The 18,432-nt window shown below is 36.2% G+C and overlaps 1 pseudogene; it reads right to left on the reverse strand.

The window, feature by feature from the left end:
• The window catches only part of LOC127635137 (piezo-type mechanosensitive ion channel component 2-like), a 164,722-nt pseudogene that overhangs the window by 75,279 nt on the left and 71,011 nt on the right, over positions 1 to 18,432 (reverse strand).

The following is an 18,432-nucleotide window of genomic DNA, read 5'->3' on the forward strand; positions in this document are numbered from 1 at the left end:
GCAAGGTAAACTACAATAACACATGAAATGAATGCTAGACAATGTCCAATATAATGCAAAAAGCTCCATTCATTAGTGTAATGTAACCTGGTTATACAGAAAATATACATTCTATTATTATATATAACAATATATTAAAATGACAGTTGTGAATCACATAAATACTGAATTGTGTCAACATATTTATAATGTACAGCCTATTTTATATACAGCTACTGTCATCATCCACCAAATTAGCTAACAGCTGTTAATAAAGCTGGCAAGCTAGCTAACGCCGACATAGGCTATCGAATAAATGCAGTCAATGTACCATGCAAAAAAAAGTGATTACTTCAAAGTACAGTCTCGCATAGTCAGATCTATATCCACACTTTGTTTTAGCCCTGTTCCAGCACTGGAGAGTCAAATATCAAATCACTCTCAAAGTTTGTAGTAAAACAATCATAACTGTGTCATTTTAATTATGCTACCTCATCTGTCAGCATGATGTCAGTTAATCACATTCAGTCTCTCTGTACATTACGTCATTGTTTTGGTCGATGCTCGCTCGCATCCCTATGGAGCGTGTCAGCGATCACGACCAAAAGGTAGCTGGCTGCAGTTCACTTAATGGCCACAGGTGTCATTAAAAACAAGAGTTTCTGAATCTTACATCTTGCACCTTTAAACAAGAACATTTACTTTAATGCATTGGCAGACACTTTTATCTAAAGTGACCTAGTAGTTCAATGATATAAAGTCACAGTTGAGCTACAGGAACATAGCTATACATGTCTGAGTTACAAAAAATATTTTTTACATTTTTTTGAAAATTCTGAGTAAAATCATTTTAATTTATGTTTGTTTATTTATTTAGTTTTTGTTTGTAATATAGAGCACATTTATGGTTTCAGTTTTCATTCTTTTGCAAACCAAACCTGTTTTTTTGTTTAGGGCTGTCAAGCGATTAAGTATTTTAATTTAGGAATTAAATACATCATGTGCTGATTCAAATAAAATGAATCACATTAAATTGCATTTTTGTATATTTGCAGAGAAAGGCCCCCAAATAAAAAATAATTAAAGAAATTATCAAATAACTATGATTATATTTACATTATTTTAAATACAATATATAAGAAATATAATAATTTAGATAATGAAATTACATTATTGTGACAGTCGAGAGAAGCAATGATACGGCAATAAAAAATGGCTTTAAAATACAATAAATTGTTTATTATTGAACATAAGCCTATCATTGGCCTACAGTTCATAGAAATCCATTTTGCAATGAAACTCATCAATCTGTCCAAGACAGATTTATTATAAGAACTTTTCTAGGGCGTCAATGAGCACAAGTCACACGGACACTTTTGGAGCATTTCTATTTAATTGTGTCACATTGAACCGACGCTTTGTCAAGTAAGCGTAGTTTGAAAAACGCATCTTGAGAACTCTGCATTTGTAGTTGCTGTCCATTCAGCTGTAAATAAATGCAAGAACGTGTCCTCACCTTGTGCTGTCTGCTGTCAGTTTGTTGTCTTTACTGCTGCCTGTTCTCTGTTCAGCCGGAGTAGCGCTTACTGCCCCTTGCAGACAGAGATTTGTAAAAACTAGGTGAACCTTCCTTATTATGGTCTGGGGACATGCTGAATTACTTTATATAAAATTAATATGACACTATAACACTGAATTAACAAGTTCAATTGACAGCCTTGTATTTATATTATTTTATTATTATATATATTTATTATGATTTTATTATTATTATTATTATTATTATTTATTATACTTTGCAAGCCTTTTGTTCTCAGTTGCTTTTCCTGTTATTTGCCAGTAATATAATGTATGTACTGTTTATTAAGTTGCTTTGGTACAAAAGGTTGTATTAAGTCTCACCTGATTGTCCACGTCAAAGTCACTGATGTGTTGGGACATGTCCTTCAGTGGTGGCTTCTCCAGACTGCGACACAGGAGCCATGTTACCAGACCCACCACAAACATGCCGATATCTGGTATGAACACTCGAATGCCGTTGCCAGCATCAGCACCTCGAACACTGCAGCAAAATAATCACATTTAATTCTAAATGCATATGCTGATCAATCTATGGAATAGTTTACAATATATATATATATATATATATATATATATATATATATATATATATATACATACAAAAATATATTTCTTTCCTGAATGCAACACTAACTTACACTATTGGCTAAGCCAGAAGTTGACATGCTGGACTGCTCAAACAAACAGAGATATGTTTTGTAAGTGCCACAGAGCCACAGTGTTTACTCTGTTTGAGAAGTCAACCAACGAACGTCTTACTTAGTTGTCTCTGCACATTCAACTGGGACAGGGTAGAAACTGTTCTTACATCAAAATGACTTCACCTTTAATACAAATACAAAATTATAAACATATTTAGAACTGCACAACTCCTTCTTGAGTAAAACTAATATTGAAGATAAAATGGCAATAAAGCCCTATTCTGCACGCTGTTCTGCAATAAAGCCTGCGATTCCCAGTGTCCTCACTTAATGTGCTAGGGTGTCTGGATCTCATTTCTGTGCTCTAGCGAGCCACAGCCCTTTGCAGTCAGCCTGAGTTGAGAGCACAGTCTAGACTCTAGAGTGACTTTTAATGAAACCAACCAATTCAATCCTCACGACAATATCACTTCAGAGAGCGTTTTTCCAAACTGAAAACTGAAACGCAACTTTTTCATACTTGCACGTCCATAACGACACTTTTTGGCTGTAAAAACCCTCGTTTTCAGATCTTTAAAGGTTTACACAGCAGAGGTTAAGTTACATTTGCGTGAGCTTGGAAACCCGACTCTTTTTCAAAACTGGAGTGTGCATCAGTGAACTGTTGATATGGTTCAGCTGTGTCCGATTAGACTAACAAAGGATGAGAGCTGAAACAGAGTTCATCTCAGAACACAGATAGCAGGGTAGGCCTGGACAATCTTAAAAACCTAAAACAAGCCTTGTGTTAGTTGTGCTAAGTATTAAAATAAGCATGAAAGCTGTTGCCCATGCAAACGGATTTGCATCCTATCCCAGTTGTGCGAATGTGATCTAAATGACAGAGTTTAAAGGCTGATGGAACAGAATAAGAGTAAGTGTGCCCATGCCCTAGAGAATGCTTTTATGAAATATTTGACTGAAAGGAACAAGGAGGTCTATATTACTGAAAGAAACCTATCCATTCAAATTCTCATTCATCTCAATGGCAGTTGCACAGCTGGTGCAAAAATCAGGAATTGAAAAGCATCTATTATAATATAGTGGCATACTTGTATTTCATTTATTGTTTGCAGAAAACAATATATATATATATATATAGTTTTCTGCAAACCACAAATGAAAAACAAGTATGCCATTATATATATATATAATAGATACTTATATATATATATATATATATCTTTTTTTTTTTTAAGGAGGAGGCTCTAAAAATCTTACATTTTGTTTTGATGAAGAAAGAAACTCAAATACATCTTGGATGGCTTGACTAAACTATCCGAAAATTTTAATTTTTTTGTGAAGTATTCTTTTAAAGACCTACATAATACATATAAACATACATTTTTTAAAAAGAAAGAAAGGATGTATTTGTTTTGTACGGCCCCTTTGTCTATATTCAGATTTATCTATAAATGAGTGTGAAACATTCAGAAATGAATTAGTGTGGGGGACAATTTAGTTTTCTCTAAATTAAATATATGGTACAATAGTTGTACCATATATTAAATGGGTTGTATAAGTTTAATTGTATATTTTGTATTTTATTTTAAATAATTGTATCAATTTATAATATAGGTCTAAAGCTCTATAGCGGAAATATGTCTATGCTTATCGAAATTTTAACCAGTGACCCAGTGGTCGAAATTAGAATTGTTGATAAACGTACAGTAACATATGAGCTCCACTTTCCATATTAAATGTCCAAAGAGTGGTGTCAAAACTTAAAGCAAGCAGTTTTTAGTTGTAATTGATATAATACAGTTGGAAAAGTAATGCATTTCATTAAAAGGATAGTTCACCCAAAAACAAAGCAGATCCGTACAATGCAAGTGAATGGAGATTTCTCTTTTGAAGCACCAAAAATTATACAGTCAGCAAAAACGTCATCCATACAACATCAGCTGTTAAATGAATGTCTTCTAAAGCGATACAATTGCTTTTGCTGTGAAAAAGATAACAATTTAAGTAATTTTTAACTATAATCCAATGTTTTACGAGAGGGTGGAGTCCAAGGAGTCTCGTGTGACGTATTTGCGTTGTCATGGATACAGACGTAATCTCATGTTCTCCACTCGGTTCTCCACAAACACACCACTGTGAGTAAAGAAACAGATAATAATATATCTAAACCAAAATCAGCAAAGATACTGTACAACATTCCTTCTACTCACTAAACAATGGTTTCTCTACCGGCCATGTCTCAAGTGCGCCAGTTCTCATGTGTTTCAAACGCATATGCGTTTACATCATGAGCGTGTACCACTGCTGACCGGAAGCATGATTTTGAGTAAAATAAAAAAGGACTTTGATGAAGTTTATGCTGTCCGTCTGTGATTTTTGGTGCTTCAAAAGAGAAATCGCCATTTACTTGCATTTTACGGACCTACTGAGCTAAGAAATGTTTCTATTTTTCTTCAGATGTGTTCTGGTTAAGAAAGAAAGTCATACACACCTCGGATATCATGAGGTTGAGTAAATAATGAAATCATTTTTATTTTTGGGTGAACTATTCCTTTAACACTACGCCCTAACCCAAACCCCAAACCTAAACCTAACCTTCAGTGGAGATGTAAATTTAGAACAAAAAAGAAACCTTTGAATCACGCTCAACATTAATTATGTAAACCTGATTACTTCCTGGTTTCCATGGGAACAGAACCTGTGTCTCTGAGCCTGTTCATGCAACATTATCAAAATCACCAGAGGAAAATATACATTTTATTTGAATTGATGCAAAAATGTCTGATGGACATGCCGTTTGGAAGTAACTTGGCAGAATGGCGTTGATTTCAGAATACCGGAACATTCAATAGTAATTTCCCATGTGTTCATGTTGGGAATACAGCCAATTGAATTTCCGAAAGTACAACTGGAAAAAAGAAATTATGCTAGAATGTGTTGCAGCAAAAGTTGAAATGTAATTCAGTTACACCTCTCTTGTGTAGGTGCCCTAAAATGTTGGCACCAATGTTCACTGAAAAACACTGCATGCTCTAAAATATTATCTACTCAGAGTAAGTGGAGAATGTCAATGTTGTATCCTTAAGATAGATTGCCAAAATGTCAGTAGGAAACTGAGATTTCGCAAGCTTGTTTTGCCTCATTGTTGAACAAATGTTTCAGTACGATTGGGGCGCAATCCCTGCGTTCAAAGCAAAGAGTCTTTGACTAGCTTCAATGCAGTTGCTTTGAAGTATGCGACATTTGCTTAATAAAACATATATAAGTGTCAGACGTTATGGTTAACATGCTAAAAAACAACAACAAATGTGTGCAATACAACTGGCTCACAACACAGATGCACTTTGTAATGCCATGTCACTGTATCTAAACAGTTTACAGTGTTCGATAAGAATCGACTTTCATCTCAGCATGCTCATGAAGCAAAAATTGTGAGCAGATGCAACTAGAAAAAGGAGGTTGACAGATGGCACTGATTTGGGTAAAAGCAATGAATTATGGGAAGCACTAAAATTCTACTTATAAAGCTGGACACTGACTCGGCAAATAAGTGATTGAGTTTGATTCAAAAAACATACTGAGAGGTTGATATTCATGGATTAGTGGTAAGTCTAGAGAAGCAAAGAATATTTTTGCTTGGGGAAATATAGAGTTTTGTTTTAATGACCATCAGTGAACACAGAAAAGGAATGTGAGTTGATGCTTGCTGGTGTTACACCAGGTGTCTCAGCGGGAGTCAGCAAGCTGTCCGATGGATCCGAGAGACCGCAATGAAGTTGGTTAGACATTACTTTCACCTTCCCAGGGTGAGCGGCAATACTCCAATGCTTAAATACCAGTGAAATGGAGCAAAAATCAGCTGATTTACTGTAGCCAAAAAGAAACTGTCCAAACAAACTGAGGCAAAGGAGCCTTTAGAAAACAAACTAAACAGAGCCATCAGTGATTCTCGAAAATTCCTGCTGAGACTAGACTTCTTTTTGATGCATTAGATATGGCAAATGGTGTGTGCAAATATTGATACAAAATTAAACTGCAATAAGTCTTTGATTTCAGGGCATAATATATATATATATCCACCAACCTAATATTGTGTAGGTCCCCCTTGTGCCACCAAAACAGCACCAACCTGCATCTGAGATGATATTCTTCTCACAATTGTACAGAGCAGTTATCTGAGTTACCGTAGACTTTGTCAGTTCAAACCAGTCTGGCCATTCTCTGTTGACCTCTCTCACCAACAAGGTGTTTTCATCCACAGATCTGCCCCTCACTGGAGGTTTTTAGTTTTTGACACCATTCTGAGTTAATTCTAGAGACTGTTGTGTGAGAAAATCCCCGGAGATCAGCAGTTACAGATATTCTCAAACTAGCCCATCTGGCAGACTGGTTCGAATTGACAAAGTCTACGGTAACTCAGATAACCGCTATGTACAATTGTGGTGAGAAGAAAAGCATCTAAGAATGCTATTCTGAGATGCGGGTTTGGTTTTGGCGGCACGATGGGGACCTACACACTATCAGGCAGGCGGTTTTAATGCTGTGGCTGATTTATATATATATATATATATATATATATATATATATATATATATATATATATATATATATATATATATATATATATATATATAAACAAAGAAAGACAAAGACAATGCAAGAAAAAAGCATTTGAAAAAAATGAAGTTATTCCCTGCTTTAACGTCATACCGTGAAGAGGAATGCACACAACACTTGTGTACATTAGATAAGCCGGTAAGAACTAAAGGTAAAGGTATTTATTGCAAAAATGTACCAGTGTTGATTGTTTTTTCTGTATATTAATTCAGTATCATAAGCAGTTTATGCATTTACAATGATAAAGGAAAGCCATTTAAGACATTTACATGACCACACGGTGTTGGCTTACAGGCATGTGATCGGCTAAGTACAAAAAAGCAGGAAAATGTACCAAGCAAAGTAGGGGACAGCGAAGACCCCCATCATCAGTTATCAACATTAGATAACATGAACTATCAATTAAAACTACTTCTACACTAATTATTAATCTTAGTTAATGTTAATTTCAACATACATACATCCTTTTTTTTTTTTCAATCAAATATTGTATATGTTAACATTAGTTAATGCACTAGGAACTAACAATGAAAATGTATATATTTAATAACCAACGTTAACAAAGATTAATAAATGCTGTAAAATATTGTTAATTGTTCATTCATGATACCTAATGCATTAACAAATAACACCTTATTGTAAAGTGTTACCAGTAATTCTTGACAAACACAGCTATTGTTGATCAGCACAAAACCACCCAAACAGAGCACAGAAGTTATAAATCTAAAGCCAACATTTGGGAAGGGATCATGTCACGAGCTTGAAATGTGATAAACATTGGGTCGTCTCATATTGATGCTGTCATCTCAGTGTTTTCCCGCACACAGCCGCTATAGCGCCATTAGCTCGTGCAGTGCTGACTGAAGCTGTTAATACCAATGTCTCAGAGGTCAATGTTTGCAGAATTTAAAGAGATTTCCCTCAACATGTACTGTACCTGTGCTGCTTTTACAACGGTCACGCTGATTTTTCCACATCAGTGTGAAAATGCCAATGAATAAAATGGAATATTACTTGTTATTAGGAGAGTCGACCCCTCTTTATTGTGTGGCTAGTATCATTTCTGAATTGTGCATTTCAATTCAGAGAGTGGTCTCTCAAAATCTTATGTCCAAAATTTTTTAAATATAAAAATTAAAGCCTGCAGCTACTGTTTTGTGTATTTCTTTGAGTTATTCATTTAAAACACAATTAAACAAAGGGTTGAAAAAACAGCCTCAAACTTTGATGATCATCATTTACTGACTTTAAATTTTACGTTTTGTTTGTTTCATTTAAATATACTGTAGTTATTAGAAACTTAAAAGATTGTACTTAATCAGTATTATTGAGTAAATATGAAAACATGCAAACTCCTTCAGTCATTCTGATAATTGCCGCTTGATCTCATGAAAATTACGTGACAGTGGTGACAGTTTTGCAAAATGATATTACGTGGTTCTTTAACTACTTCCGAGATGAAATGTCCACTCTGTGGTGCTGAAAGCATGTACAATTTTCTCCCAAACAGACAAGGTTTTTAAGGTTTATGCTATATCAAATTTTAAATCAACAAATGCGAACTCCCAACCTAAACCTAAACCTAAACCTAACCGATAGTGTCATAAAAAGCAAATGTGAGGTGAAAAGCTAATTTCTGAAGCAACCACGTCATTTTGTGGACACATTCGGCTCTTGTGGACTCGCATGCTCATCAGGACTCATACTTATGAGTATAATTTTGGCTGTTTAGCCAAAATAGCCTGTTTAGCCCTTTCAAAATTGAGGACCAGCTGGCTGTGAGGGTGAATCATTCAACCTTAATGTTTGCAAAGTGAGTCAATAAAAAACTCCACTCTACAGGCCTACAAAGTGGCCAGCCACAAGTCTGTCTGAGTCATGCTAACCTGCCTGAGTCATGCTAATTTGTGCCTATAAATGACTTGTTGGCTAATAATATTCAAGCAAGTTTAGTCTACATGACGGATAAAGGGGCTTCCTTCTTTGATAACTAGCCTTTTGCTAAATCACTTCTAGTGACTGCAGGTTTGGATTTCAGCACAAACAAACCCAAATTAACATCTCTACAAATCGCAGAGAGTAATTATAGCCTAATTATTTGTACAGAAAATAACAGTGAGTCCAAATGTACAGTTCATGCTGAGAGGGCAGCATCCAAAGATGCGTTTGACTCACTTCTATCCAAAAGCAACACAGTGTACAGTGGCGTGATTCAGTGTTCACATGGCATTGCTCATAAGGAACTGCCTGTTGCAATATCCTTGTGTTTTAATGCTCTGGTTTAATCATAGATTCAAGATTAACACTTGTGATTTATTCTGTTAGAGCCCAATTTAAACAGAAAAAACAAAAAGGGTTATTTTTACATGTCTACTGTGAGTTCATACTGTACATTTTTCGGCTCATAGGCCCCATTTGTGACCAATTAATTAAGCAAGTGATGTAGGAAATACATTTTGATATAGCGTATCAGAACATGTCACATTAACAATGATTTGAAGAATGCTTGAAGTATTTCATATTGATAAATATTTAATGGGATCAGGCATTCCTAAATGAGGAAACCTTTGTCAAAGCCTCAGTTTGATCTTGATCTCAAGAAAATTCGTAAATAATTTAGGAGATGGTCTGGCACGAAAATTCATATGTTCTCGCACAATGTTGTTCGCATAAACTCGTATGACTTCATCATATCATTTACGAGTTGGCTATTTTGTATTTTCTCGCACAATGTTTTTCACATAAACTTGTACGACTTCATCATATAATTTACAAGTTGGCTATTTCATATGGTCTCGCACGATGTTGTTCACATAATCTCGTATGACTTCATCATATAATTTACGAGTTGGCTACTTCATATGGTCTCGCATGATATTGTTCGCATAAACTTGTATGAATTCATTAGAAATTCCCGATGTCTAATGACGGAAGTAAGTGAGAGTTCTGCGCACGAGGCGTTAAGGACACACTTATTAATATTATGCCCTTACCCAAACCCTCTATCTAGATTTAACAAATCAGTAGAGTGTGTAAACCTGATAGGAAGCTGTTGTGTGTGTGACAGAAATTGTCGCGTATTAGATGCTCATTAGCGTCATTAGCTGTATTGAAAGTCATAGGAATTCAAACGAGTGTAGTCGCACAATATCATACGAATTAGCCAAATTTAGAAAAGCCATATGAATCCTGACAATTTCGCTGTGAGAGTGTGTTGGTTATGCTATAATTTGTGAGTGTTTCTCAGAAATCGCAAACGCTAGAATAAATAAAACTTTGTTTGGGTGAGACAAATGATCAAATTTAAACAACACATACCACGGTACACAACATGAAATGTTGATATGATAAAGAAAACAAATGCTCAGAAATGACCTTCATAAAAGCATGGCCAACTTAAATGCACATGAAAATGGAAATAATTGAAATAATTGAATTTTATGAAATCTCCATGAAAAATTCCTTAAATATTCCTTAGGGTTTGAGTTAAAATCCTGTATAGAAGTAACAATTACCATAGTGTGGTCTACAAACCTTTCATTTTTCAATATTTGGGTATATTCCAGTATTTTCAGGGCTCGGATTTTTGAAGGGGCTAATGAAACTTATCCAATCAGACTAGTAGCCTGATTAACACGTCCATAACGGATAAATAACTGGCTATTTTTGTGATATAGCCTTGTCTTGTGCCACTTATTACAAGCAAAGCATGAAATTCGCAATGGGAATGCGGGTGTTGCACACAATTTTAAGTTCCATGTACATAATGCAATTCCTGCACACATTTATTCACGTTAACAAGTAGTTAAGTATTTATAAAAGATACAACATAGATCAAAACAATTATTTTATCTTTCTATCGTATTATTACAATAAGCACAAATAATTAGTGCTACTGAGTCTCTCTGTCTCTCTTTCTCTCTCTCGCTCTCTCTGTCTTTTTTTCTCTCTCTCTCTTTCTCTCTTCCTCTCAGCATTCCGCAGCTCATTGGACACATGTCGAGTTTAGTGTAAGGGTGCAGTGAGCAGCGAGCTGTCGTATATTTGCTGAAATTATGTATAAATCTGTTGATTTCAGCTGTGAAACTCTCAGTCCAGTTTACGAACAACGATGCATACAAAAGTGCAAGCGTGTGATTTGTGCGGCTCATTTTTATTTATACGATTTATAATCGTTTTATTAAAGCATTTTTCTATTGAGGTTGCCATTGTTTTAAAAGTGTTTCTCAGGACAGTATTAGGGATAAGTTGCCATGGCAATGCTAGATGGTTACTAGGAGGTTCTGAGTGGTTGTTAGGTGGGTTTACTGGCCTACATCAAAAGAGCCCTCTCCAAGTCTCTATGATATTCTGGTCTCTAAATATGGCTCGTGTCCATCATTCAATGTCAGTCTATGGAATCTATAGCTATTTTATCATCCACCAGGTGAATAATGTACTGTAAGTCTGATCACTTAGAAAAGTAGAACCACAACTCCTATCCAGACAATATGAGGTATCATTTACATCCATAGCACAAGCACGCAGGCCGACAAACACACCAGTGCTTCATACCTAGGGCAAACAAGAGCTTATATAGACCCTATTTTGGTAGGTAAATTAAAACTTGACCAGGCTCTCGAAACACACACAGTCTGCTAAACCATCAGTTGTTTAGGCAATACCATTTGCACACATTATCGAATTGCAATGCATACATCCCAAGAGCTGCATAAGGATTTGTTGTGTAATCTTGCTCTGGGTATTTCATCATCACACATATGGCTTACGCTAGACTTCCAGACACTGCTTTTCCTCTGCCGTCAGGTAAATTACACATGTCTGTCACTAACCTCATACAGATCACGTCTGACACGAATGTTGTAACCACTTCCAGCTGTTGTGTGCAGACTATCAGTATTCAGATGGTCTTCACAAATGAGATGTATTTTCTGTCGCAAGCCTCCTCACTTCTGCCAATAAAATGCAACTGCAGGGCCTAAAACAATCACTTTGTTTTTAAAAGATTTACTGTTCCTAATAGATAGCCAAACAGTCTTACCACACATTAGCATGTCTGCGTGCATGTACAGGTGTTTCTTCAACTTCAATGTGCACGCAGACATGCACGCAGACATGCTAATGTGTGCGTGCATGTACAGGTGTTTCTTCAACTTCAATGTGCACGAAACTGAAATCCCTTAAACATTTTATTTACAATTTAACTTTTTTTTTTTTTTTATTACTTCGTTCACAAACAATTTCTGACAGTAAATACATGCATCACAGGGATTTATTTTTGTCTTTTTTTCTGTAACATCATGAATATTTTCATCCAAATGTAATTTCTCTCATATCTCAGATTAGGTATGTTTTAATATCATTTTGTGGTGGAAACTTGAATATTTTAAATTTTTTTGCAGAGATTCTATTTGTAAACATGAATAAGTTTATCATGAACTAGCAATAAACAATGATAATTCACAGAAATAATAAATCTTGATTTTATACACTCAAAACAATATTTTAATCTGTTTTAAAGATTTATGCATTTAAATATATATATATATAATTATTATTTTAATTAAAAAAAAAATGTAATAATACACTATATGTAGAATAAACATTAACCAAGATTTCTAAATAGGGTAAACTATTTTCTTCATTGTTAGTTCATGTTAACTATTGCGTTAACTTGTGTAAGGTGTTACTAAAGATTTTGTTCTGGGTAAGTCAAGGTAATCGATATTTGCCAAGAGCTTTTTTTTTTGGCATGTTACACGTCTCACATTTTATCTTAAGCATGGTCCTCAATAACAGTGTTGTCTTCTTTGTAAACAATTACACAATTGCAACTTTCAAAATCACGAAGACATGGTCAAAAAGTTTCCCGGACATAATGCAACCTCTATACAATAAAAAAAAAGTTGTTTATATCTGTTTTTTTTTTTATAAAAATCAATCCCAAGGACTTACTGTACTAGTGCCCGCAGTAAAGAAAAAAATAAAATATAAAAAAAAAGCCATTACACAGTCTGCCAGGTTACCACACATTTGCATGTCTACATGCACACATGCATGAGAGATCATAACCAAATGCCTTCCTTTCACAGTTTGTTTATAGTCTGTCATCGGGTGGACCACTGCCAGAGTCTGGCCTGTATGCGCTACATGCAAACTGACGCCATCTTTATTCATGCAGCGCTGTCGCTGCTGTCTGATTAGCATTCATCAGAGTCAGCCACCTGCTTTCCAGACTCCAACCACTCAACAGGAAGTGCCAAGACAGCAAGGTTTACAGCCAAGAGACCTCAGGGAGTGACACCAGACATTGCGGCCCATTGATAACAGTCGCTTAACAAAGAAGACAAAAAATGTGTATACAAGTACTGTAAATACGTTTATAAAGATGAAAAAGTAAAGAGGGACTTGTAAAAATGGTGCCACCCACTACTGCCTAATGACTAAGTCAATCAAACAAGTCAAATTTAGGCTGGTGCCTTGGTCCAGTGCCAACCTGTCAATGGTTCTATAGAAATTACCCAATGCGTCTAGGGGTAAGATTGATTTATTGTTCAAGAACTGATTTTGGATTTGAAGTACAACATTAACTTGATCCAGTAGTTTGATTTATGCCAGCAAAAAGATACTCACTTTTAGGTGTGTGAATGGTTAAAATGAAACAACAAACCATCAACAAGCCAATCACACAGAGTCTGTATGTAATTATTGCTGGTGAAAGAAGAGTCAACATCTAGTCATTTGACCGCCCCTGAGAAGAACTCTCAACAACAGTAACCATGTGGTTAGTCCAAACAACTTGATAATGCCAATCGACAGCCGAACAATTCTAGTAAATTTAATGGTAAAACAGTACATTTTTAAAGAGCATGCTATTGAAGATGAAATCATGTTTTGATTGATGTAAAAAAATAAACTCCTATATTTGATCTTATTTGGACTCATGATGAAAGACTAAAGACCAAAGTACACTTCGATTTTTATGCACAATGTCTGTGCACAGTTGAACATGAGCCTGTCAAAGTTTACTCTACTTCATGAAGATGTCTTTATAGTCCTTCAGAATCGAGTTATACAAATGCAGGTATCTCCAGACCTCCTCACACACGTTCTTGATGTGCACATCCACTGTTGTTGTTTTTACCTTCATCTCCTGTTAATTACAGGCGATTACATCTTCTGCTAGTGTTTCTTTGTGACTGTAAAGGCTCAAATGTGAGTGTTGTCACCTTGTGGACATGCATTCTGCACGATCAAAGAAACGCAGTTAGAAAAATCAGGCTGCGAACGTTCAGTGCTTAGGCACTCTGCTCTAGATTAGCGTCACGCATCCTGTACTCTCTGTCCTTGTCTGACCGAAGTATACTTTGAACTTAAGACCTGAGGATTGATTTAGACTTGGCCTTGAAAGACTTGAGACTTGATTTGGACCCATGACAATAAACACTGCATGGTGGTCCTTTTGTGGTCGACCTGGGCAAATATGTTTTGTGCCTCCATAACCTAACCCTAAACCTAGTCCCGATTCCACCCCCCTCTGCTCCCTATCATTTTCTATATCCTCTTTGACAATCCCTGTCCATAAATGGCAAAAGAGGCCCAACATTTAGAAAGAGAAAAGTATTCTACTAAACCCTTTCTCATCAGGCTTTCAAAATAAGCATTTTAGCATCAAAGGAGGTCTATTAAGCTAATCCTCTGTGGCAGTCGTTTGTGTGCAAATCTAAACAATGAGCTGAATTAAAATGCTGCAGTTTGTTTTGAATCTCCAAACTCTCTAAGGGTTACTTTGACAGTTTAGTTGATAAACTGCGTCATTACCGTACAGTTGGATGACAATCCCAAGATTTTGTTTTCCTTCTTTAAACCTTTCATGAAAAATATGTATCCGTATCTTTCATCTTTCTGTCATAACATAATATCTGAGCCATAACAGATGGACATGCCTTGATCATGTTATAATTTATATTAGGCTAGATTCAATTACACTATATTCGTAATATTCAGTTTTCCCTAAGTTCTGATAGATCATCCGTCTGACCAATGCCCAGGCTGGCGTTTCATGCGTCCAACCAAAACACTGCACACTCTGCAAGCATACAATACTTTATCTGTTTTCAGCATTCACACTTAAGCTTGCAGATCTCTAACTTGAAAGATTTCTCTTACCTTTCAAAGCCCAACTGCTGCAGTGATAACTTCCATGATGAACCTGAAAAAACAAAACAAAAAAGGGACTAAAAACCTAGTACACAAGGAGGAAGTGGCATCAGAGAGGATGCTTCCAAAGCATAAAATCATATTTATAATCAGTGTAGCGCTTTAAATTGCGTTTTCAATCTAAAATTACATTTTCACTCCACTGATGGTTAGGTTTAGGGTTGGGGTTTGGCAGTATGGTTAATAGAATATACATTCCGGTTAACTGTGTTCCATAATTTACAACTATTTTAGCGACACTCTGTGGACATTTTACCCAGAAACTGGAGCTCATATGTTCAACAACACTTCCAGCTTCGGCCACAGGGGGCAGTAGTTCAAATTCCAGAAAGCAGACAGATGTCAGCAGGACTTTTGACCTACTGTTGCTGAATTCACAGTGTGATCAGTCTAACTTAATGCACGTGGCACTGTTTGTTTGTTAGTCTGTCTTTTATTAGAGTCAGAGAGATGATGTGTTGAACAGAGAACAAAACATATCAACCATTTATGTCATCAGAGCCAGGAAATGACTTCTAGAAAAGGCAACATGACATATGCTGAACCTGGTGTGCTCACATGCTATAGACACCTCATTGACATTGCACCATAGATTTAAACCATATGTTGTAAAACCACACATAGGGACCACAGAAGCAGTCCAAAGTATAAGATCCCACTCATTGAACAAGCCTTGATGCATAAACCTTACAAAGAACATTTGGCAAGGGCTAAATAATCATTGTAGCCATATTTCAGATAAAACAACATGTTCGCTTGGATCGGTGATTCATACAATGTCTCTCCAGAGTACTAAACTTCAGTCAGATTTGTACTCATGGACGTCTATTTACAGGGACACTTCCAGGTATTCTCAGCCATTCCAAGGACAAGGAAGGGGAATTTCGACTGTGTCATTGCCAAGCGCAATACACCGCTTTTTCGATGATTTTCAGAGATTTAAGCTTTTTACAAATTATAAGTGATACAACTAGGCTGTGGATTGCTTGGCAAATGTAGCATATCCCCCTCACCTGAAACATTGTAAGTGACTATTAGGAGCATCTGGCAAACCACTAAACCTTCATACCAACCGGGAAAATGCTGGGAACTAAACCACTCACTTATTACTGCTACCCGCTATGATGTCATGTGACAACATCCAACATGTGTTTGAAACCGAATTAGATTCTGAATCCTTTTTGGGGCTATAATGTGTTTACAAGTACATTTTCAGACCACTGGTTTTGTATTTCAGGGCATCCGTTCTTAGTTCACCTTCAGTGTATGCCAAGAACAACATGTCATGCTGCTCATTATTCACTCGTGATTAATATACATTATTCTCTTATTGTGGAGACCTATGACATTGCAACACACACTGTGATTTGTTGATGTTAGCCAGAAAGACATCTCCTGAATTTCTATTGTATATTGTCCTTTGGCTGTTACCTTCACTGTAATAATATCTATTGTAGAAAGCACACATGTAGTACTGAAGTTCACAGACAGTTTAACTTAGGTACATTCATCTCACACACATGCAAAGCACATGATATGTAACTCTACTCTGTGATTTTTTTTAAACATGTCTTCAAGATTTACACCATGCAGTTTCTTACGACAACATATAAAATATATATGTAGCTACATGCAACATCTAACTGTGATACCACCAGTTTCCCTCATAATTAATACAAAGTTACTAGTATAGCTTTATGTGAGCGGATGGGAAAATATCAGAGTGCCAAACAGGAAGTATTTTTTCTATTGAGGCCATATGTACAGTGCCTTTGGCTCAGAGCCTCTATATATATATATATATATATATATATATATATATATATATATATATATATATATATATATATAATAATAAAAAAATTCAAATAAAAATTCAGCATTCCTCACTTTCTACAGGAAGTTGAGAAGAAAAGTTAATACTCTCCTTCCATTTTGAACATAGAGAATTAGTGATTTGTGTTGACTGAATTCATCTGGACCAGCCATGTTACTAAAGTCTCTACACCTACAAACTAGCCCTTGAGTGATTCAGGCCTAATTTAGGCCAAACTTGAGAGATTTTTAGCTTAATTTTGGCTAAATCTGCAACCTGGGTGTAGTGTCAGGCCTCGGAGAGGCGTTTATTTTAAATAACAAACAAAAAAGGGAATTAAAGTGTCCACTGGGGAAAGTGTCCAAAAGAAAGGGGCAATCTGGGGTCCATGTGGTGAAAAGGGGCTTAGTGGAGGTCTGGCCCAGGAATAAGGAGCCGGTTCCGGGGGCGTCAGCATCTAAATTAGCCTAATCTTACTTGGGCCACGGCACTTGAGGGGAATAGCATCCTGGCCCATCGGGTGTGGCATTTGCTCTCGTCCCTGCTGACACATCTATCCCATGTTGGGGTGCCCTCCCTGCTCTGCTCCTGGACTTGCAATGTTATCAGGGTGCATGCATGGGAGTTAGAGACCGGTCCCCTGAGGAGAGGCATTTTAAAGGCAGAGGTATTGAGGCTCTATTTACCTCAGGTGCATCTCATCATTCACTGCCAAACAAGGCTTATTAAATTGCGCCTCTCCTCCTTCCTACCCACTCCTGTTTTGAACATGGCTGAATGACGGCCTTAAGAAGAGGCGGAGTGACGATGACATGAGGGAGGGATGGGTCGTTCTGCCTCACTCTATTACCCATTTTTTAATACAATCTTAAAATTAGAATTTCATTCATAATTCTCAGTTTTAACGGTATTCAGACATGTCCCAAATTTTGGTCACAGGGTTGAAAAACTTTTGTTTAATTGATTTGTTTGACCCCACGAGGTGGACAAAAAACTTTTCCTGAAGGATAAGCACCTCCTTTCACTAAAATATTGTTGAAAAAGAACATAAATGCTACTTTTTCCAAGAGTTGGAAAGTGCCCTTTATTATCCATTTCTTCCCCAGACTGGTTCCTGTTGCCTCAGGTGGACATCTCAAGGCCTTCATAATGAATATCTGCCAGGAAACCTTTCAGGATGAGGTAGAGGGGTGGTCTTCTAAACAAAGACTGCTCAATTGAAAGTTTGACTTCTTAATGTTTCTTTGTGGGAACACACAAGATACATTCAGATGTAGATCCTGCTGAAACGGCTAGTATTAATTTCAGACTATCTGAAAATGTATCAACTCAGCAGGGAAATAAAAGAGCTTCTTGTGTTCTAAAACTCCACGTGAAGTGACATAAATGAAGAATGCAAAATAAATGAGTGGGAACTCTCTGTTTACATGGATAGATTAGATTTATTTGATTTTAGATGTGATTGTTATTTTAATTGTCAAATTTTTTTCACAAAAGTACCTGAGGCTAAGTCATTCTAAAAAAACACAGCGATCCACAATGGTGTCCACGTGTAGTTGTACTACATGGTTAAAA

This window comes from Xyrauchen texanus, chromosome 42 (assembly GCF_025860055.1).
Source record: "Xyrauchen texanus isolate HMW12.3.18 chromosome 42, RBS_HiC_50CHRs, whole genome shotgun sequence".
NCBI classification, from domain to species: Eukaryota; Metazoa; Chordata; class Actinopteri; order Cypriniformes; family Catostomidae; genus Xyrauchen; species Xyrauchen texanus.